This window comes from Nycticebus coucang, chromosome 23 (assembly GCF_027406575.1).
Source record: "Nycticebus coucang isolate mNycCou1 chromosome 23, mNycCou1.pri, whole genome shotgun sequence".
Classification (NCBI taxonomy): Eukaryota; Metazoa; Chordata; class Mammalia; order Primates; family Lorisidae; genus Nycticebus; species Nycticebus coucang.
The window spans coordinates 6,953,099-6,975,395 of NC_069802.1; the positions used below are offsets into that span (position 1 = coordinate 6,953,099).

Genomic DNA, 22,297 nt, shown 5'->3' on the forward strand with positions numbered 1-22,297 from the left:
TTACTTATTACTGTTTGTTTTAGTTCAAACTTAAAATTTCAAATTCACATTGATGGCAAGATTTTCCCTCCAAACTTATTGTAGATTTGTTTATGTAAATATTGGTAAATTTTTGAATATAACAACTAGCTGTTGTCAGGAAAATACCAAGTAGCTTTAGTCTTCTGACAAAACTTATACCTGGCAAAGTTTTATAAAGATTTTTAATGTAACGGGAAATGCTTGAGAATATTTTGACATTTTGACTTAATATTTTAATTCTGTCATCTTAACATAGCTAAGATCTCTCTTTTTTCAATTCTTGTTTTATTAAATGAAAAGTTTTCTTAAGACAGTAAGAGAAACATCTGTGTTTGAAACTCTGAAAATCAGGGAATCTTCCCTTCATAAAGATTCATCAACAGATAAATATCACCATCCAGTATATTTACTGTCTTAATTTTTTGGAAGAAGTGTTATCCATCTACCTCTTTCATGGCATGTAGATTTTCCTCTATCCTTGGGAATAGTACAGCTAGTACAATTACATTTTATAAACCTTTTATTCTTTTTAAAGCATCTTTCCATACCCAGTATGTTTGTAGCATCAAAGAAAGCACAATGGGTAATAAAAAATTGCACAGGGAATATTTGTGTTTTCAATTAGTTTATATTCTACTTTAACTAGCAATAGTTTCATGGAAATAATGCAGAGTAAAATAAACCTCACTGAAGTACATCATCACAAGATATAGTCTAAATTTAGAGAAAAATATGACTAGTGAGCTGGACTAGTTGAAAATTCCTTGTAGAATTTTTGACACTTTAGTTCGCCTTAGAGGAGAGGTAGTATTTGGGCAGCTGATGAGGTGGGGAAGAGAAAGAAGAGAACATTAGGAAAATTACTGAGGTGGAAAAAGCATGGAGTATGGGGAATTATTCTGATGGGAGAAATCATAGGATGTTAGATTAATAGCTAAAATGGGATGCTATTTTTCAGGCCTTGGAAACCTGTCAGTGCAAGAAATGTGGACTTTTCCCCACAGTCACTAGAACCACAGCAGGATCTTGAGCAAGATTATATCATGATGAAAGTGGTGTTTTAGAAATTTAATCTAGAGGATCTTTATAGTGGGAATCAGAGGTGGCAAAAACTATCATTTAGGCAGTAAAAATGAACTAAAATTATTCAGGTCCTAGAATTGAGCTATGATACCAAAGATTGAAAAGATGGAAGAATTCTGAGCTGTTTACAAGGGGTCTGAGAACATGGTAAGATGAACACTAGTAAAAAGTTAATGAAAGTTACTAAATGCAGAATATAAATGTCTGAACACAATAACTAAGAAAATGCCATGAAGTCTATGTTAATCAGTTCGATGAAAATATTTCAAATTGTATATAAAACCAGCACATTGTACCCATGATTGCACTAATGTACACAGCTGTGAGTAAATCAGACAAAGTTAAAGCTGGCTCTAGAAAGTATTGGGCACAATGAATGGTCAGTGTCTTCTTTGTTTGATAAAAACATTAAAATCTAATATTTTGTACCTAACCATAACATTGAATTTAAAAAGCCTTTCTTTAATTTCTTTGTTTAGTAATTATTTTGTTTCATGTCATCTCCAAAAAGTCTCCAAAACTGCCATTAAAAAAGAAAACCCGAGCGGTGCCTGTAAGCGACAGTGAGACCCCGACTCGTGAAAAAAATGGAAAAACCCAGCCGGGGGCCGGCGAGTGCCTGTAATCCCAGCGGCTTCCAGAGGCTGAGGCAGCGGGGTGCCCGCAGCCCGAGTCTGAGGTTGTGGTGAGCTACCACGCCCACTGCACTCTGCTCAGGGGCATAGGGTGGGACCCTGTCTCAACAACAAAAAAAAAAAAGTAAAGAAATAAAAAATAAGCAACGAAATAAAATAAAAAAGCCAAATAAAATAAAACAACCAAAAAAAAAGAAAACCCGAAAAATTTAAAAGAGTTGGCAATGAAGGGTTAGAAACATACTTGCGTAGAAAGTATCTTTACATGCAGTGTAGCAGGTACCCACAGGTAACTATGTGTTCTAGACAAGGTCTGCAGCCTTACTACTCAACTGTAGTCCTGGAGGCAAAGGAGAAGTATGAAATATTTTTAACAAGGGGTACTGGGAGGCAGGCATGAGCCTGGATTTTCCAGACAATGTCTAGGAAACTGGCCTGGTTACAGCAGATAACCAGGTAGGGAGTACATTAATTAAATGGTACCATGTCTATGCACAAACTCAACAAAAGGGCACACTTGCACATGTTAACCTTACAAAATACACAAAAATATCAGTATCGAGAGAGATTTCTAGAAAACATCTGCCAGGTTTGCAGGTATTTGGCTAAGTATGCAATTTGCCTGGCAATTTTAACGTGTTATTTCTAGCCTACATAGATAAACAATTCTGTGTGCTTTCGAAATGCATCAGGGACTATATAAAACCTACATATCAAAACATAAACTTGATTTTGAAATATGATTAATGTAGCTGAGAATACATTTTACTCCTGGAGCCAAAAAACACACTAGAGAATCAATATGATGGGCCATATGTTCTTTGGTAGTTACAAATGGAATATCTAAAGAAGACCAAATAACTTTCAGCTTGTTTGTTTTCAGTTTTGCACATTAGATGCTACAGCTGAAAGAGCGTATCCCCAGTGAAGATTACAGGGGGTGAAATTCTACTTACCACTTTATTCCTTTGGGAGGCTCTTGTATCTTTAGTGTAACTAAAAACACTTCAGCTTTGCCTGAAGCCTTTTCTGGATCGTAAGAACAACCCTGGTTTTAAGCAAATTCTCACTTTATTCCCTCTCTTCACCACATTGCTTTTATTTAAATAAAACATAGAAGTAAATGTTGTATTTTGGTCTTACGTTGTAAATTCTGCATTTAATTTAATCTCCATAGAAATTTGAGATGATGTTAATTAATGCTTTTAAAAACAAACAAACAAAAAATAGACGCGTAAGCCAAAGTTCCCAGACAAGGGAAGTCCTGCTTCCATTTGACTTGAAACACAAAGTGAATTATAATCTGTAAGCAAATGTATTTTTTCCCCCAGGGTCCATGATTTTCTCTTTTTTTTTGGACAGAGTCTCTTTCTGTGCCCTAGGTAGAGTGCTGTGGTGTCAGCCTGGCTCACAACAACCTCAGATGCTTGGGTTCAGGCAATCCCTCTGCTTCAGAGCTTTCCTAGTAGGTGAGGCCACAGGCACTCACCACAATGCTTGGCTAGTTTTTCTATTTTTGGTAGTCACTGAGTCTTGCTGGTCAGGCTGGTCTTGAAATCCTGAGCTCAGGCAATCCACCTGCCTGGCCTCCCAGAGTGCTAGGATCACAGGGGTGAGCCACTGCTCTCTGCCAAGGGTCCGTGATATTTTAATCCATTTAATTAGAGATCACTTTCAGTCTCCCAGTAATTTGACAAGCAGAATGGGATTGTGGTTAAATAACCATAAAAATGATAATAACTTAACTAAATAGTAGCAAAATTTATTAAGCTTCTTTCACATTCTAAGAGCTTCCTATTTTGTTTATTTATTTTTTTAAGACAGAGTCTCCCTATGTTGCCCTAGGTAGAGTGCTGTGGTGTCATAGCTCACAGCAACCTCCAACTCCTGGGCTTAAGAGATTCTCTTGCCTCAGCCTCCCAAGTAGCTGAGACTATAGGTGCCCACACAACACCCAGCTATTTTTTTCTTGCAGTTGTCATTGTTGTTTAGCTGGCCCGGGCTGGGTTTGAACCTGCAGCCTCGGTGTATGTGGCTGGCACCGTAACCTCTGTGGTACGGGGATCGAGTCTCCTATTTTGTTTAAAACCCCCCTTAATTAAATTAAAACCAAAACAATGTGAGTAAGGTAGCATCATTTATCCCCATTTTATAGGAGAGGGGAGTTTTCACAAAATGAATCAGTAAATTGCCCAAAGTTACACAGCTAGGCAGTGGTGATACCATAAACTCCCACTCTGACATTCTGACCTCTTAGTTCACTTTTTTTTTTTTTTTGTAGAGACAGAGTCTCACTTTATGGCCCTCGGTAGAGTGCCGTGGCCTCACACAGCTCACAGCAACCTCCAACTCCTGGGCTTAGGTGATTCTCTTGCCTCAGCCTCCCAAGTAGCTGGGACTACAGGCGCCTGCCACAATGCCCAGCTATTTTTTTGTTGCAGTTCAGCCGGGGCCGGGTTTGAACCCGCCGCCCTCGGTATATGGGGCTGGCGCCTTACCGACTGAGCCACAGGTGCCGCCCTTAGTTCATTTTCTTAACCTTATTTTACGAAATTGCTCTATTGACATAATCTGTGAAGAACTGTTGCCTTAAGATAGAAGTAAGCAACAAGGGTATATATTGGTGCAAGTTAGATAAAAGAATAGAGGGTGAGAAAATATCATTAAACACATAAATATGACAGTAATACCAAGCAGACCTCTTATATCATATTCAATTAAAGGTCTGTCAGTTTTTCTGCTTCCCAGCCCCATTTTCCTTGATGAGAAGATGAGAGCTGTATCTCCACGAGCATGGAGCTTGTAAATGTCAGATTTAGAATTTGAATAAGCTCTCTGACTCCTTAAAAATGTGCTCCCCCCCCCACAGGATTACATATCTATTTATTTATTTATTTTTTCAGAGTAATATAAGGGCACAGTTGGTTAGTTCCATTGTTTGAAGTCCAAGTTGTAGTTGAGCCCTTCACCCAGGAGGTGTGCCTTGTACCTTACATTGTGCCCAGTAGGTGAGAGCACACCAATCACCCTCCATTCTCTTCTCCTTTTCTTACTCTCTCCTTCTTCTCACTTGCATTGAGTTTTACATTTGAGTGGGTGTGTAATTATTCATCTACTGGTTTCATATTAGTATTGGGTACATTGGATACTTTCTTTTCCTTTCTTGTGATACTTTACTAAAGAGAACATTCTTTAATACAAAAATGCAAAGTCTCCATCTTTCTGTGGGTGAATACTATTCCATGGGATACATATACCATAGTTTATTTATCCATTCATGGGTTGATGGGCACTTGGGTTGACTCCACATCTGGGCATTTGTGAATTGAGCTGTGATAAACTTTCTAGTGAAAATGTCCTTACGGTAAAATGATTTTTTTTCTTCTTGGTAGATACCTAGTAATGGAGTTGCAGGATCACATTCTTTTTGACAGAAACCCGGGTGTCAAAAAACCAGCAGTAGAGAGAGCAGTGGAGTCAAAATTAGAACAAATGTTTGCAGGAGGCTGTCCTGGTGGCGGAGGCAGTAAAGAGAAAGGGGGAAGCTTGGTAGGCCTGGGATCTGGATGTTAAGTTGGAAAAGACCTCTGTGCAGAGGAGACTAAGAGCTTATTCATCTAATTCCTCACACTCATCCATGTACTTTAAGGATAACGTGATATTCCTAGAAAAGTGTTTTCTCCATCTTAAATCAGCAGATCTAAGTGTAAGGTTCTGGTTCTGCCAGTCGATGAATAATCAGAGGAAAATCGTACATCATTTTTGAGCAGTAAGCAGCATTAATTTCACAAGTTTGTAATAAGGAACGTGATGATGTTTTAAAAATGGTTTGTAAAAATGATCAGTCCTACATGTTACTCTGTTATGATTACTTACCTTGATTTTGAGACTTCCGCATCAATTTCTGGAGGACAGGGCTGTGATTGTGAATCTTAACAACTCTTAGGACCCAGACAAATGCTCATACATGTACACACACACACACACACACACACATACACCACTCAGAGTCTTCAGCAGAGGTAAACAGAGCTGTGTCTCCTATTCAGAGAAAAATCTGGCATATGCCAGCCTACACCAAATCAAATAATTAGGTCAGTTTAAATTTTGAGATGCAGCATTTTAAAGCTCTGTAATTATCTGTGTATCTTTCTTCCTCCTTTTTTCTATTGTTTAAAATATATTAAATATATAATTAATCTTTGCATAATAAGAAATGGCCTAAGTATCTTAAAATATGCTTGATGCTGCAATTCTTTATTTACTTTGTCGGGTTATGGGGGGTTGGAGTGGGGTTGGAATGTCAAGTGACATTTTTGTTTCCCAAATGCAATCTGTTGTTGCTTTCCTCCACACCTTTGTAGATGCCATTTCTTCTGTTTGAGTATTTCTGTAATTCTACCCACCTTGTCCCCAACACGGCTAATTCTTCCCTTCCCTTCAGGTCTCTGTGTACAGATTGGTTGCATTGGGAAGCTCTCCATCTGGGAGGAACCCCTCCCATCTCTTTTTCTCACATCGTATTTTTACAACTTTAGGATTGAAATACTTTAATTGCCTAATAAATTTTTTGTATCTTTCACTAGAATTTAAGTCCTCATGAGCAAGTCTTTCTGATTTGCTCACTGTTGTAGTCTTTACTCAAGTTGGAAACTGGATAGTATGCATAATTTTTTAGTTTTTTTGCTGGTATTTTTAAAGATGAACTAAACTTTAAGAATTAGCATACTGTGTTTAAAAAAAAAAACAACTTTCCAGTTTCTTTTGAGGAAAATAACTATCAGAAGTTCTAACAGCACCACACTATCTCTCAAGGCTACTTCCAGGATAAATAAACTTACTAATATTTTATATTATTTCTAATATTCTAATTAAGGGAGGTATATTTTAATGGAAAATGTAAAATTTTGGTTTTTAAAGACATCAGATTATTATTTTTGTAGGCTTGAACCTAAACAAATTATTTTTTTAAGAGTGTAGAAGAGTTTCTTCACAGTGATCAAGGCAGCTTTTTAACTCCTTTGGGGAGCAGAAAAATATTCAGTGAGGAGTCAGAGGAATGCATTTTGTAGGAAGATTGCATAATTTGCAGGTGAAATTGAGCAATATGATTTTATGTATAATTTAGAAAGGACACTAACTTTTGATTGATGAATGGAATGCCTGTATTTTAGGGTTGCTTTTGGATGTCTGAATTAGGAGGACAGCTATATTAGATAATTTGGTTTATGTGACTATGTCAACATGATCTTCATCTTTTTTAACTGTTGTCATAAATTAAAAAAGAACTTTATCTTAGGAAAATAATAAAGACAATAAAGGATGTTGCTATCTGTTGGTTGACACTGGAAAGTAAAATGAATAGGAAAAAGCAGTGCATTTAAGTGTATTCACCTTTAACAATCTATATTGTGGTAAATATTAACTTAAATATTATTAAAGTATTTTTTTCTAGTCAAGTATGGTTGTGGGGATTATCATTAAAGTATTTCGTATAGCTCACTTGCCTGGGCTTCCCGATGTGAAATGTCTGCTGTCACCTGATCAGTTTCCAGGCTATTCTCTAAAAACATGATGCTTCATCTCCTCTAACTAAAACCACTTTATATCCCCTGCTTTGGTTGGCCAGATATCACCATCCTCCTTTTTATTTCATCCATCTTTTTCAATGTATTTGAAGGAGTATATTGACATTGGAATTGAACCAACCTGGTTTTGAAATCAGATCTTCTGCCTACTGGTTACCCCACTGTGGAGGCATTTAGCTTCCTTGGCCCTTGGTTTCCCCATAAAATCATGAAAATTCGGATAGTAATTTGCTTATGCTTTTATGAGAAAAAAAGTTATATCATTTAAAACATTTGAAACATTGTAAAGTACCAAAAAAAATTTGCTATAGCAGTTAATAAATGAAAGATTGTAAACTCTTCAGCCCACAGAATATAAAAGCCTGAGAGACCTAGCTATCTGACTTATGTGATATACTAAAATGTTTGAATTAGTTTTCAACATTAAAAAAACTTAATACATAGATTATGTAAATGTCTAGATTCTTGTTTCTGTTTAGAAAATTAGAAGAGCTGAGTGCCCAGGTCCTGTATTTCTGAACGGCAGCAGTCTGCTGGCACCGAGTGGGCTGCTTTTCTGGGCACTAGTGAACGGAAAAAGCCCTAAGACACTAACCGTGGGCTGGTTAGAGTAGAAGGAACAGACAAGTTTCCCCTACTCTGAGTGCCTAGCTAAGAAAGCACTCTTCAGTTTGGCTTATTACCTGCTCTGCTCACTGCAGTTTTATCTGATTATCTTAGACCTGATAATTATTTCATTTACAATCCCTCATTTGTGCCATTTATTTATTTATTTATTTATTGAGACAGAGTCTCACTCTGTTGCCCTGGGTAAAGGGCCGTGGTGTCATTGTAGCTCACAGCAACCTCAGACTCCTGAGCTTTAGTAATCTTCTTGCCTCAGCCTCCTGAGTAGCTGAGACTATAGGCACCCACCACAACCAGCTTGTATTTTTCTATTTTTAGTAGAGGTGGAGGGTCTTTTGCTCAGGCTGGTCTCTAATTCCTGAGCTCAGGCAGTCTACCTGCTCGACCTCCCAAAGTGCTAGGATTAGAGGTGTGAGCCCCCAGTCTGGCCATTTATTTTTGTTTTTGAATACATTCTATATTTCATCACTGTGTGTATTTATCTTATTCTATGGCATATAAAATACCATTTTTTTGTAGTTAATGTATCTTATTTACCTTATTTTGTAGTATGTATAGGGCTCCTAAAGGCCAAACATAAGATTTAATGAAATTCTTCAAAATCTCCACCAGCTTCTAATAGTAAAACAGTGATAGACCCTGTAAGGGTTGTTTTGGTCCTCAACTATTAATTTCTAATAGTTAAAGCACCTAGTTAGTTAATAAATACTAGTTAAATTAGTTAACTAGTTAACTAAACTAAATTAGATAATGAGGTGAAAAGGTTTAACTATTTCAGTAATACACATTTCGGACTATGAATAGGAGAAATGCGGAGAAGAAAAGGGGTAGAGGAAACTTGTCTGTTCCTTCTACTGTTTCCAGCCCAGGGTTAGTGTCCTAGGGCTTTTTCCGTTCACTAGTGCCCTGAATCTTCAGTACTGCAAATGTTCTGAAGGCTGTTTGTTTGCATCACTTTTTACTTCAGTAGCTCTCCCTTTGGGGAATTCTACTCGCTTTTTGTTTAATTTAGCTGTTACATAAATATGTTGAAATGCTCTACTATTTCAATTCCTACTGCGAAAATATTTAGTAAGCAGCAGTATTAAAACACTTCCCCCCCGCCTGTTCTATAGATCATAAAAATTTGAAAGCAGCAAGGGACCCCACTGAGGCCTAGAAAAGAACATGGTTTGTGGGCAGTTCACCTGGAGATAGAGGACCCTCAATTAGTACCCAACATTCATGACTCCAGTCCAAGCTGATGGTTAAATTTTGAATAGAAATTCAGCTTTTTATGATATTCCTGAGACAAATAAAATCCATTCCCCTAATATAGTTATTTTCTCTGTTCCACAGTCTGAATCTACTAGTATTTATTATCTTACTATGTGGTATAATCTATTTTCACAAGGGCTGTCTGGGGTAAGTGTTGCTGTTACCCACATGTTACGGTAGGGAACTATGAGGTATAGAAAGGCTAAAGAGCTTGTTAAGAGTCATACAACTAGTGAGTGATGCAGGTGAGATTGGGACTCTAATCTCCAGGTTCTTATTTTGTGTCCTTAACCAGTAGGCCAGCTGGTTTGTGCTTATTCACTTTGTTACTTGCATGGGTAAGAACTGGTATAATATTGACACAGTTTTCAGTTTCTCTATCTGTGATTTCTTGAAGTTTAACTTTTAAAGTTAAAAGTTTCTACCTTAATTACACAGTTCTATCAAATTCTATCCCTATTGTTCTAACTACAGTAGAAACTGTAAGTTGACCACCCAAAGGTCTGTAACAAACTGGTCAACATATGGAGGTGGTCAACATAAGGAAGTAGGTCTGTGATACTCAACTATACATGTGAACAGGTGGCGAATGACCGGTCTATGCAAATTAGGTCAACTTAATTAGGTGGTCATTATAGGGAGCTGGTCAACTATAGAGATTTTGCTGCACTTGTATTAGAATTTGCCGTTTAACTTATCTGTGAAATTCTGAAATTACTAGAATTATGATTTTTTTCTCATACAAAAGTACCTTACCAATGTTTGCCTCTACAAACAACTTTAGCTATTTTATGAGTAAAAACAAATTAATAGCTTTTTAAAAAGACTTCTTAATTACAAAAGAAATCTCTTTTCCTCTAAGGGTTGTTTTGGTCCTCAACTATTAATTTTACCCTTTCTATGAAAATGGTACTTGCTGGGATGAAAAATTGTGGTGTTTCTATTCAAGAGGATATTTCCTGATCAACTTTTATTTTATTTTGAGATAGGTCAACTTTTATTTTCTGTTTTTTTTTTTGAGACAGGGTTTCGCTCTGTCAGGCAGGCTGGAATGCAGTGGTACCATCATAGCTCACTGCAACTTCAAACTTCTGGGCTCAAGTGATCTTCCCACCTCAGCCTTTCAAGTAGCTAAGACAACATTAGCCTCTCACTACCATGCCCAGCTAATTTCTTTTGAATTTTTTGTAGATACAGAGGTGTCAGTATGTTACCCATGTTGGTCTTAAACTCCTGGCCTCAAGTGATCCTTTCAGTTTGGCCTCCCAAGGTGCTGTGATTATAGACATGAACCACCATGCCCAGCCCTATTCAACTTTCAAATTTTGTTTTCTGCAAAAGTTATATTCAATGTTGAATAAGACATTATGGGAGGAAACTAAAGTAATGAAAACTCCATATCACAATGGAGAAGTAGAATTTATGGATGCCATATCAAATATCTAAGTTTATGTAGAACAATCCTGACTAGTGAAAGTTAATTTCCCAGTCTTCTAGCGCTGCGCAGAGGTGAGAGTGTGGAGTGAAGCAGGGCTGAGTCAGGTGATGTTAATCAAGGGCGTGGAAGGGAAAACTTGGCTCTATAGTCAAAGTCTGACTTTTATTCCTCACTGATTGCAGGAACTTAGAGAACTTAGGGATTTTTACAAAATATAAAATTTATTTTCTTGATTATAAAAGAAAACCAGATTTCACTGTGATTTTTCTTAAAGAATGAAAAAAAAATTACTTGTCTCCCTGACACTGAGAGAAATCCATTATAAACAGTTAATTTTCCATTTCTCTTTTTAACTGCCTAAAAACCTGTCTGAATAAAAAATGACCTAAAATCAAATTGCTACTTGAGTTAACATATTAAAATATCTTAACATTGGGTGGTGTCTGTGGCTCAGTGGGTAGGGTGCAGGCCCCATGTACTGAGGGTGGCGGGTTTGAACCTGGCCCCACCAAATTGCAGCAAAAAAATAGCCAGGCTTTGTGGTGGGCGCCTGTAGTCCCAGCCACTTGGGAGGCTGAGGCAAGAGAATCACCTAAGCCCAGGAGTTGGGGGTTGCTATGAGCCGTGATGCCACGGCACTCTACCGAGGGCGACAAAGTGAGACTCTGTCTCTAATTAAAAAATATATATATATATACCTTAACGTTATATATTACATATCTCTATGTAATATAATTTCAAGAAATTTAAGATCATGTTGTTTAAATGTTTTAAACAACCTTATTTTTATCACTTAATTCATGAATCTGAGTAGATAATATATAGGAATAGTTGGCTGCATATGCTGTATTGTTCAAAAGAATTTTTTTCTCTCATGGTGATTAGTGTATATTTTGTCATGTTCCTATTACTCTTTCTTCTATTTTTTTTTTTTTTTTGTTTTGTTTTGCATTTTTGCTGGGGCTGGGTTTGAACCCACCACTATCAGTATATGGGGCTGGTGCCCTACTCACCTCGCCACAGGTGCCACTCCCTCTCTTCTATTTTTATTAGAATAAATGTTGAAAATTCTTAAATGGAAATTATTGATTTTATTCTTATGCCATGTAATCAAAGAAATAGCATCTAAGTATTCTTGCTTAATAATATTTTCTTAATTTCTTTAGGATTTAATAAGAAATCTAGATTTTATAGGCACAAGCTTTAAAAAATAAATAGCAAAACCTTTTTCTCTTATAGCAAAGTTAAACATTATTATATAAATTTTATAAAATATGATTGACAAAATAAATAATAAGATAATCTTATAACTAGATAGTACTCTTAGCATTTGATGTTTATATGTCATAATTTAAACATTTAAAAATGTTACTATGGCTTACTTTACTTAACTATAGAACATCACGACCTTTCTCAATCATTAATTTTTTTCTAAACGGTCTGTTTAATAATTTATAATATTCCATTATAAGAATAGAATATTATTTTAAGGACTGTATTTTATTGGATATATGAGTCATTACCGATGACTTACGAAAATTATGTAACAAACATCTTTTGATATATGTTGTCAAATTTTGTGATACTGATACTATACCTTCTATTTACTCATTTCCTTCATAAATATGTAAATCTTCAGGGGTTACTCTGTTGAGGTCCTGTTGTGGTCTTAAAGAAATCGCCCCTAGCCTTATGGAATTTATAGTGTAGAAGAGTGCTGTTCCATAGAACTTTCAGCAGTGATGGAAATGACTGCATTGTCTAATGTGGATGTTTTATTTTAATTAATTTACATTTGAATTTAAATAGCCACAAATGACTAAGGTCTACCTTCTTGGACACCGTCTTATAGAATTTACCTACGTGTACTGCCAGATCTGCCAGCTGTCCTGGCTGTTGTGCACCGCCAGAGCATTCCTAGGATCTGTATTCAGATGTTCCTTTAAATATTATGTGAAGAGAAAAACTTAATATTATTCTGTTGTAGAAGTTTTACAAATTCAGTATTATCTTTTTAAAACTCAATTTTTTAACTAAGCAGTTACCTAAAGTAAATAGGAAAACTCTAAAAAGTTAATGCTGATACATGTTGAATTATATGTTAGTATAGATTTTACTATCCAGTTACTTATTTCAAATGACTAAGAGGCACTATAAAATTAATTAGCAGTCTAATTTAAAAATAATCATATTAAATACACAAATACTGATGAAAGCTGATAAGCAAAAGAAAAGGCCCATGCATACTTTTTGTAAGAATCCAACATCACAGATAAGCAAAACAGTCTTCAAATGACCTGTATATGGCCCAGAGGTTGCAGGTTGAACACCCCTGGTAGAGTTTAGTTAAAAAGATTGTGTCATTGTTCATTTCCTGAACTTTTGTTATATAAGATGTTAACATTAAGGGAAATTAGTGGAGGATATAACAGAAGTCTTAGTAATGTTGCAACTTTTCTCTATATCTAAAGTACTTCAAAATAAAAAGGTTAAAAATACTATTAAATTCATTGAGTTTACTTTTCTTCTTTCATGTCTGATTAAATTAGTTTTATTATCTGGGTAAGAGAAACTGAGATTCATAAATGTCTAAGAACACTTGAAGACTAACTTGGCTTACCATAGATACACAATTGCTCTAGTTTATTTTTTCTGACGCCTGAAAACTGACACTTGCTCAAGTTATCTCAAGACAAAGGTGTTGTCTTGTATCAGTACAGATGGATGAGTATCTAATGGGAAAGCTAGTCCATTGAGGGTCACCCTCTCGGATCTGGTCATGAGCCAGAATGTCTCTTATGGCAGCTCTGCTGCTCCCTGGGCCTTTATTTCCTAATGACTTGCTTTACTTCTTTCTTTATGCCTCTGCCATTCTGTCTGTCACTGTTTCATTTTCTTGGCATTTCTTAGTTCAAATCTAAAGAGAAAGAAATAGATTGGCCCAGGTCATTTCTTTGTAAATTGAACCAGTCCTCATTGGATGTCACAAGCCAGTTTAATGAATTCCTTACCCTTGGATTAGATGCCTAGCTCAAGTCCAATTGATTCTAGTCCTATGGGGCATGGACATAGAGTACAAAGCCTGACCACGCAATGATCGTACCCATCAGGGGCAGTGACTTAAATAGATGGCCATAGTATTGGCAAGCAATGTGTCTAACCTTTGTAAAGTAGTGAAGTAGAGCAGCAGTTTTCTATCAGTAATAGTATACTGTGGTAAATACCTACACTTCTTTACAATGATAATGATTAATTTACATTTTTCAATATGCTTTCCAGGCTGAAATTGTATTCGTTCATATAACTTGATGTTATACTTCATATTAAAAAGAAATAAAGTCTTACTGTTTGGGAAGTGGAAAATAGATGTTCATATTGAAGTTAATGAGGGTATGTTTTTCCATGTGCATTATCTATACGAATTGAATGCATCATGCATTTTGAAAGTATGAGCAATTTCTGTTCAGCATGCATTTTTTTCTTGCCTTGGGAATGATCACGAGTTTGTCTTGGTAATTGATTACTTATGCAGGAGTAACGCAGAGTGTATCTGTAACACAAAGAATGATAACCACATGGTGTAAATCCTAGAAGGAGTCGTATTTTCAATCCAACAGCAGAACTTTAGAAATTTGAAGTCAAGTTATACAGTTTCTCTAACACTATCAAGGAAGACATGTGCTCTGATTTTTGCTTTAATTTAATGATCCTTGAAACAGCCAGGAAACTTTTTTTTGTATTGATAAAAAGAAATTCTTCCAGACGGTGCCTGTGGCTCAGTCGGTAAGGCGCCGGCCCCATATACCGAGGGTGGTGGGTTCAAACCTGGCCCCAGCCAAACTGCAACCAAAAAATAGCCGGGCGTTGTGGCGGGCGCCTGTAGTCCCAGCTACTCGGGAGGCTGAGGCAAGAGAATCGCTTAAGCCCAGGAGTTGGAGGTTGCTGTGAGCTGTGTGAGGCCACGGCACTCTACTGAGGGCCATAAAGTGAGACTTTGTCTCTACAAAAAAAAAAAAAAGAAAGAAATTCTTCCTTCCATTGAAGTTACGATGTATAAGCTGTTTTTCCCTTACTGTAATAGCTACAAGAAAGCACAGGGATAGGTTTAATTTTCAAATGTAGTAGTTGTATGGGCATATTTTTAAAAAATAATCATTGGCAAAAATATAAACAAATAAAAATAGTCATTGTTGCTAATCCATTAAATAAATGTTGAGTAAAAACATGCTGGCCCTTATTTAGCTGCAGTCTATACATATTTATCTAACAGTGTATTTGCTTGTTGAACTGCGTATTTCCATTTACATGCAAGCTGCCTCAAAGCATTTTGGAAACTTGCTAATCAGCTAGACAATGCTTATTGAGCACATATTATGGACTAAAAGTTACATCAGTGAAAAGCTAACAGGAATTTCTGCTGTAAAGGAGCTTATATTAAAATGGGGAGAGGCATTAAAAAAAGAGAAACCTGTTAATAATAAAACAAGTTAAAAACTCCTTCGTGCCACGATCATGTCTTATCTCTGTACCTTATGGTGTCAAGGACATTACTGAGAATAATGAACACTCCTGAACTGAAGAGTGAAACATAGGGTTGATTTAATCTTTTAGCCTTGTTGATGGAGCAAAACCTGGTGTTCCAAGAGGCAGAGATGTATTTATTGCAAGCACACACAGAATGCATATGAAGTGTGTATGTCCCTATACACATATGTATCTATGTATGTATGTATGCATTCAGCCCGCTATATCCAGGGCTTCTGTGGATTCAAACAATCCTGGATTGAAACTATTTGAAAAATAAATTCCACGTATAGATGTATTAATCATCATTATTCCCAAAGCAATATAGTATAATGAGTGTTTACATAGCATTTGTCATGTATTAGGTGTTATAAGTAACCTACAGAAGGAGGATACAGGCTTGGCACCCATAGCTCAGTGGTTAGGGCGCTGGCCACGTACACTGAGGCAGGCGGATTCCAACCCAGCCCAGGCCTGCTCTACAACAGTGACAACTGCAACAACAAAATAGCCAAGCATTGTGGTGGGCCCCTGTAGTCCCAGCTATTTGGGAGGCTGAGGCAAGAGAACCACTTAAGCCCAAGAGTTTGAGGTTGCTGTGAGCTGTTATGCCACAGTACTCTACTGAGGTTGATATAGTGAGACTGTGTCTCAAAAACAAAACAAAATAACAAAATAAAAGTATACAGGAGGATACACATACAATATGTGCAAATTATGACACCTTTTTATATATAAAGGGCTTGAGAATCCAGATTTTGGTGTTTGGAGGAGGTCCTGGAACCAAACCTCTATGGATTCTAAGGAATAATTGTTCATATATAAAAAATACATATGAGGTCTGACAATTAAGTTCAAGAACTCATGCTAGTAAAAGTGCTATATACCTCATTGCTGAAAATCACTACATTCACCTCTGAAGTAGTCCTCTTGGCCATCTGGCTATTGCAATGACATTCAGCAATGAGGTGTGTAGTGCTTCTTCTAGGATGAGTTTGGCATCACAGTGTGGCAACTCTGATCTCTGATGGCCATTCTAGAAAAAGTGTTCCAAAATTGCTTTGAAGGATGGACTAGGCACTGGCATCCAGTGCACAGCTTTCCAAGGGGGGTACTTGAAGGTGACCATAGTGATATTCAGTGGAAAGGTATGTAGCAGTTTTTCTAGGAGGAGTTCATGAACTTCATTGACTATCCACATACGTATTATATATGCATACACACATATAAGATAAATTATACTGAAACTATAAAAAGAAAAAGAACACATTTTGGATGTCCCTTATAGAACAGAAACCTTAAATACTTCTCTGTTTTTTATCTAACTTTCCCTTCTGTGTAACTAAACTAGTGCTCAATAAATCCTCCTTGAATGAATGGAGGAAAAATTACTTCAAAAACATTACAGGATAATGGGATGCTCACTATGGCTAAATCTACATAAAGCTGAATACTCATCACATCAGGTCATGACATTGTCTTTGTATGACAGCTCTTGATACATAGTGTAAGTTTGTATGCAAGTTGTAGATGTACAAAAAGGAGTGGGGCGGTTTCTTTCACTGAACTGTACTAGTTAACTCAGGGCCTTGCACATAAAACATGCTCATTAGATTTGGTTGTATTGATTTTTTTTTTTTTTTGAAAAATAAATTAAAAGCCAATCTAAGCATACCTTATGACAAGAAGAAGTTAAAAATAGGTTATGGTAGCTACTTAGTAATTAAAATGAGCCAACTTTGATTAGTATTAAGTGTTAGCCAGTTTTGAAATACCAGCCTTCAAAGCCTTACCAACAGTAGAGTAGCACAGCTCTGGCACTAATTGGGTCTTCTGAGGAGCCTAATAAGGCTGAATGCCATTTACTTAGCAGTGAACAGCTGGCTAGACTACAAGGACTCCCTCTCCCAAAAAAGTGTCTGCAGGAAAATTCATCAGTGTTAAAAATTAGCTGTGAATCTTTTATTGTAAACTTATTCTTAGTGAATGAGCACCTAGAATAGAAAAAATTAAAACACTTTCTGGCTTCTACCAGTTCCTTTGCAGCCTCAGTACCTCTGATGACCTTCTAGAAAGAGGTAGAGACCGCTGAGGCTAAAGTAGAGGTGGCTGGATCTGGCTCCTCCTGGCCCTTTCACTTCTGATTATTCTCAGCTTCCGGCAGGTCAGTGGACTCAACTTTCCCTTCCCTATTTTTCTCTGTTCCTCTCTGGGAAGCTGGCAAGAAGCCTTTTGAAGCCTTTTCCTTGGTTTTCACTGGGCTTTTTCTTGGCTCTTTCATATCTTCCTGGCCTCTGAATGCTGGAGTAACTCAGGATGAGTATTGTTACTTTTCCTTTGCTGCATAACAGGTTACCTCAAACTTAGTCATTTAAAATAACACTCTTTTGTCGTGTCATGGTTTCTTTGGACCAGAAGTGTATGCCCAGCATATCTGGGTCCTCTTCAAGGCTGCAGTCAGCGTGTCAGCTGGGCCTGTGGTGTCAACCGAATGAACTTGAGGAGGATTTATTTTCAAGCTTACTCAGGTAGTTGGAATAATTTATTTTCTTGAGGCCATAGGAGGGAGGGCCTTATATTTTCTTGGCTGGAGGCTTTCCATGCTGGCAGCTGGAGGCTACCCTCAGTTTTTAGAGGCTTTCCTCAGTTTCTGGCCAAGGAGCTTCCCTCCATGGTTGCCCACTTCACAGAAAGGAGGGGGAACCCCAGCAAGATGGAGGCAACAGTCTTACACAGTGAACTAATGTAATCACACAGAGGAATGCACTTCCATCCAGTTACCTTATTTGGTCAAATATTCTATGGGTTATAAACAAGTTACCGCTCGTGCCCACACTCCAGGAGATGGGAAGCGCACAGGACCATGAATACCAGGAGGTGGGGAGAACGGGGCAGCTGAGAGTCTGTCCAGTCCAGATTAGGTCTCTGTCTGCACGCCTTTCCGGTATCTCCTGGCTTTAAATACTGTTTCAGAGGGAGACTGTTCTCAGTTTTGTATCTTTTTATATCATATTATCTTTTTTATATCTTACGTGTGCAATTTGATCTTCTCTATACGTCCCATGAAGCCAGCTGCTTACTTTATAGTTTTCCCATTGGATCTGTCTAATTGACATCTCAAATGTAACACCTCCAAAGCCAAAATAATTATTTCTCCTCAATACCATACCGTTTCCACACTCTTCCAGTCTCACTACATTGCGGCTCTATCCTTTTAATTGCTCAGTTTGGAAAACGGTATGTATGTCCTTGACTCTTTCCATTCTCTTATGCCAACATCTAGTTCAGTGATTTTTCACCTACTATGCCACTGGTGTGCTGTGAGAAGATCCTCTCAGGTCCTTGTGAGGGGCAGACCCTATTTCCTTTTTCTAGGAACTGTCTAAGGACCAGTGTCTGTCAGGGTGGACCACACAGAACCGCACCACCACTGCTCCCTGACTTTGCTACTCGGGGAAACTCGTGCCGTTTAATCACATCTAGATCGCTCCACATCAGACGCTGCCTCTCGCCAAACGAGGCTGCACGTACCTTGGTGAACCTCTTAGTCCTTGTTCACTTCAAAGATTAGAAGGATATAAAGGAGGCAGTGGTGGTCACCTGATCCTCTCCCAGTAAACCCTTCTTGCAGGATTTTTCCCTCTGTGGCCTGTCCTTTCCTCTCTTATTTTTTTCTTCCTCTGCTCCCACATCACTTGAAAAAGGTGAATATGATGCAAAACTGAAATCTGCCTTCTGGGTAGGACTTCCTACCTACCATTCACATACATTTTAGTCTAAAGTAGTAAATAAATGTATCATTTTTCTCTAGTTGTGTGTTCACTTGGAACCCTTATTCTTGTTGCAGAATGAAAGGGAATGAAAAATGTGTTCCTTCAATAGCCCTTGAGGCATTAGTATGCTGGTCTATTTTATTTGGAACCCAAACAGTAGAGAAGTCCATTCCTGTTTCCTTAAACTCACATGAATGAGGTGGTTTACTCCTGTTCATACGTGTTAGGTGAACCTTGGCCAGAACTTTCCCTGTATGAGTTTGGGCCCAAGTGCATGGAAACTTATGGAAGCAGGTGATAGACACACAGGGGTGATCTCAACTAAGTGGGTTGCGGAAAGCTTCCAGACTGTCTCTACCGCTCCTAAGTGACGAGTAGCTATGCCCTCATTGCATACTTTGTAGTGCTTTCATTTCCACTTCAAATTGTTTCTTAAAATGTATTTTAACTAGATGTTATTTGTATGAACATATTTACCATTGACAGACTATTTTATGGTGATTTTTTCTGGGTGACATAGCTTGTGCTTACCTTTTGTCTTTTTGTGTTTCTTTGAAACACTAATTTTATAAATGTATTTTTACAGAGCTGAACCTTCGACTTCTGAGGAGAGTATCCAGGCTTCCGAGTTCCTAGCAGGTAATGAGAAAATACAGAAAAGATGCATCATGCTAGATTAGACTTTCAGGAGGATGTCAGTTATAGATAAATTTGAGAATTGCTTTTTTTTAAAATGGAGGTAAAAATGCTATAGGTCTGGTAAAAAATTTTGTAAGAAAATAAAATTTACAATGAAGCCATTTTTAAAATTGTATCATTAAACACTCTGTTTATTGGTAATGAGCCCAAATACAGAAAGACTATGAGACAGATGCCAGCCTAAGGAGACGTTTCCAAAATAAAATATTTCCTATCAGCAGAAATGTTTTACTTGATATACTAACTTGATAGTCTTAACTACAAACAGTTGGATGAAAAAGAAAATGTGTGTATTGCCAGCAAACATTTTCAGAAGATAAGTACTTACTGAAAGTACTACATGCTTAGAAAAATTTTGCATTTGGCCAGCTGAGACCACCACGTGTTTTAAAATATGCTATTCATCATTTCAGTGTTAAGAGCGCCCCCTGGTGTGATTGTATATTTATATGCCGATGTGCCATTTAAATGTTTTTAAAATCTCATTTTGCTATCAGATGGTGATGAGTCTTCTTTTTATGCTAGGCTGCCTAGGTCAGTATGGTGTGTAACTATTTAGAAATATCATTTAAGTTTTTTTCTTGTCTTTTACCATGATTTTATCTGGAGTTAGTGGTCTACTTGAAAGTCAGGTTTGGGGAAGTCTAATTCCTGAACTACTTCAGTTCAAGATAATGACTAACAATATATAATTTGGTAAGTTTGAAATCATATTTGGAGAAAAAGTTTTGCAGGGTAATTAAATTTTTTGGTTGTAATAACTTTGAGAAGTGACAAACTTCTGTGAACAATTCTTTTTTGGTAAACTCATGAGCATTTTAATAATTAAGAATTTAGACTTCACTTTTTAAAAATATACATTGTGTTAAAAATAAGTAATCCACATTTTGAGATTTTCTTACATGGTAGCAATTCCTTTATAGCTACAGACTTTGCAAATGTGAGTGTGTTTATTTATCCATGAATCATAAATGGGACTTTTGCTCAGTCTATGCCACCAGGTAAGAATACCCTGAAATCAAATTGGCAACAGAGTACCTGTCTTAGAACTTTTTTCCTGTGTATTTTATTTTTAGTCCTTTGGGCATAGTTAAACCTTCCTTGCAAAGTGAAAGTACAGATAATATTCTAAATTACATTTCTGTAAATTTGATAATTGCAGTTATTTTTCTTTACCATCTCTTCTCCAGACTAAATTATCTTGATTGCTTTAACCATTGCTCATAGGTTCTGTGCCCTAAACTTAATAATTTGCAGAATTACAGTGGTGAACTCTTGCTTTTATTTTTTCTGTATGCTTCCATCTCATTTGATTCTGAAACCATAAACTCAGTATTTACATTAATTCCTGGCTCACTGAAAGAATGTCCTCTAAAAAGTAGATATCTTTAAAAAAGAGCAGTGAAAGGCCAGGCACAGTGGCTCATGCCTATAATCCTAGCACTCTCTCTTTCCTCCTGTGAAAGAGGAATGCAAATCACTACCTCACAGGATGCTGTTAATAACTTCATTACATTAATAGGTTCTAAAGACTCACTGTGCCCTATTTGGGGGTGGATGCTTCATAAGCATTTATTTCTCACAATAACTGTGAACTACGTACTATTACTTTATCATGTATTTCTAATGAGGCCTTTTAATGATAAGAGACCTTGTTAAGTAGGAAAAGCCAAGATTCTGCTTAGGGTCTTTCTGATTTAAGGTGAGTTCACAACCACCACACCATGTACTTAATTTAATCATGCTTATTTATTATTACTAAGTTGTTGATGGAGTTTTCCTGAGGTCAAATAATTCCCCAATGCATAAACAGAGGAAACCAAACTTTGGAGAAAGAATAATGGGATCTTTTATTTACCTTGACTTTGTAAAGCTTGTATCTTTTTTCTTTTAGATAAAAATTGTTTTTCTGATTTTTTTATACCAGATTTTATTCCGCACTTGCTGCAGAGGCCAATGTAATAAGGGTCTCATTTCGTTTAATAAGTAGTGTTGAAAGTTACTATATAGCTCACCATGGAAACATGGTGTGAATAGTTCTGTCCTTTCTCTAATAAAATCTGGTGTTGCCTATTATATTTTGGTCTTTGAGATTTGCTCTAGGAAGTAGGGTGTTCGTCTGAGTTAGGAGCACATCATAGGCTCCCTGTTGGCCAGTTGACTGTGCTTGTTCAAGTCGCCTCATGTCCTGCTTGGGTCACATGGACAGTTACCAGTATGAGCAGATGGTGGGTATGCACATTATGTCTTACTGAGGTAGCACAGTATCCCAAACACGGGCTTACCTTAGGAAAATCAGTTTAAACCATGGTTGCTGAACCAATGAAGGAGGGAAGAAGTAGGAGTTATTTTCACTCTCATTTCTGCCCCACCGCTCTGTTACCTCCTCCTGGCTTCCCACACCATTTACACACACACACACACACACACACACACACAAACACAGAGCAAGTGTGCTCTTTCACTTCGATTTGTTTAATGTCCGTGGGATCAGTCCTTTCCCCTAAGTCCTCTGATACAATTTTGGTGTAGGCCTCATAATTTGAAGAAGGAGAATAGTTCCCTATCTGAATTCATCTCTCCATTTTCACCTCTTTTCAATAAATTCAGTCCATGCTAATTTTGGGAAAGCACAGAACCAATACCGTTGAA

At 37.1% G+C, this 22,297-nt stretch overlaps 1 protein-coding gene across 5 annotated transcripts in view; it reads left to right on the forward strand.

Annotated features, from left to right (window-relative positions):
- The window catches only part of LOC128575941 (cytochrome c oxidase subunit 7B2, mitochondrial), a 159,645-nt gene that overhangs the window by 40,475 nt on the left and 96,873 nt on the right, over window positions 1-22,297 (forward strand). For 4 of the 5 annotated variants that reach the window (XM_053577769.1, XM_053577768.1, XM_053577767.1 and 1 more), the window contains exon 2: window positions 19,533-19,585. The gene's annotated coding sequence lies outside the window, so the exon portion shown is untranslated. Of the gene's footprint in view, window positions 1-17,318; window positions 17,338-19,532; window positions 19,586-22,297 lie in introns of those variants that run through there. The other variant, XM_053577771.1, reaches the window with a different exon arrangement.